The sequence below is a fragment of the Austrofundulus limnaeus genome, unplaced genomic scaffold (assembly GCF_001266775.1).
Source record: "Austrofundulus limnaeus strain Quisiro unplaced genomic scaffold, Austrofundulus_limnaeus-1.0 Scaffold383, whole genome shotgun sequence".
NCBI lineage: Eukaryota > Metazoa > Chordata > Actinopteri > Cyprinodontiformes > Rivulidae > Austrofundulus > Austrofundulus limnaeus.
Window position 1 is genome coordinate 143,684 of NW_013952785.1, and position 1,317 is coordinate 145,000.

The following is a 1,317-nucleotide window of genomic DNA, read 5'->3' on the forward strand; positions in this document are numbered from 1 at the left end:
CAACAACTGTAGAAAATACATCTTAAACACTTTTATGTTTTAAACTATAAAACTGTTTTTTATTTTATCTGTTGACTTTTTCTTTCCAAGGTGGGACATCTAACTGAGCATGTACAGTGTGAGGGTCATCACTCTGTTTCTGTTTGGAGAAAAATGATGTGTTGCAACTGTCCCCGGTCTCCCTCTACTGTTGGATAACAAAACTACAAGGGCAGGAATCTCTGAGGAGCAGGGTTTATTTAACTTTTTCTGGAGCCTCTGATTATATAACATACTTTCTTCCACTGATGTTTTAACATCACAGACCAAATCTAGACGTTTCTTATGTTGATTGAGGGCACTACATTAATTTTTACACTTTTAATGCTAAATTTAGTTTGTAGCCCTATAACCTGAAATGTGATAGTGATTCTAGCTATTTTCTTCTTCCAATGACCTTCAGGTTATCAGAGCTTTACAGTTTTACAAATACATTATTTKTTCAACCTGTGGTTTGGTATTTTTGATTAGAGCTGTGGTGCGACAGACCATGGCCAACCCCCACTGTCCTGTCTGCAGCTCAGCTACGTCACCTCGCTGTGCGTGACAGGAACCACGTCTGCTGACTCAGTGACCCGCTAAGCCTCTGACGTTCCACTTTCTCTCCTCTGTGATTTGTCATGGCTTAAAGCTGCCTTCATTCATGATCCTCTACTCTGCAGCCTGTATTTTATTTGTCCACTCAGTCCCTCTCCCATCATTAACCATCGTTAGACTGAAAGCACAAGAAGAGCACGAGGCGTCTGTCCAGTCTTCCATGGTTTTCTGCACGAGAGAGGCTCAGCCGGACAGATAGGGAGAAGAGGGAGGGCGAAATATTTTTATCTGACACTGATTTCCCTTTCTGGTGTCATGGCTGCTTCAGGGTGACCTTTTCTGTGCAACATCTCATTACCTCAGCTTACAAAGTAACCAGAGGTTTATAGGAACTAAGTACATTTGCTTCGTTACAGTACTTACATAGTTTTTTTGAGGGTTTGTAATTTTACCAATTATTTTTTTAAATAGCTACTTTTAATTTTATTTCTTACATTTCTTACATTTTAAAGCTAAAAATGATATTTTTACTTCTTTACTTACAAAATTAAACATGTTTGAACTCATTATGAAAGATGTTTATGTACTTTATAAAAAATGAAGTTTTGAATTTACTCAACAAAGTCATGCCAACTGGTTCCACTAAGCCTAGTTGAGTAAACTGAGCAAAGAATATACATACAGTTTACTCAACCTGGTTTAGTGGAACCAGTTTGGTTCCGCAAATTCAACAGTTTATTT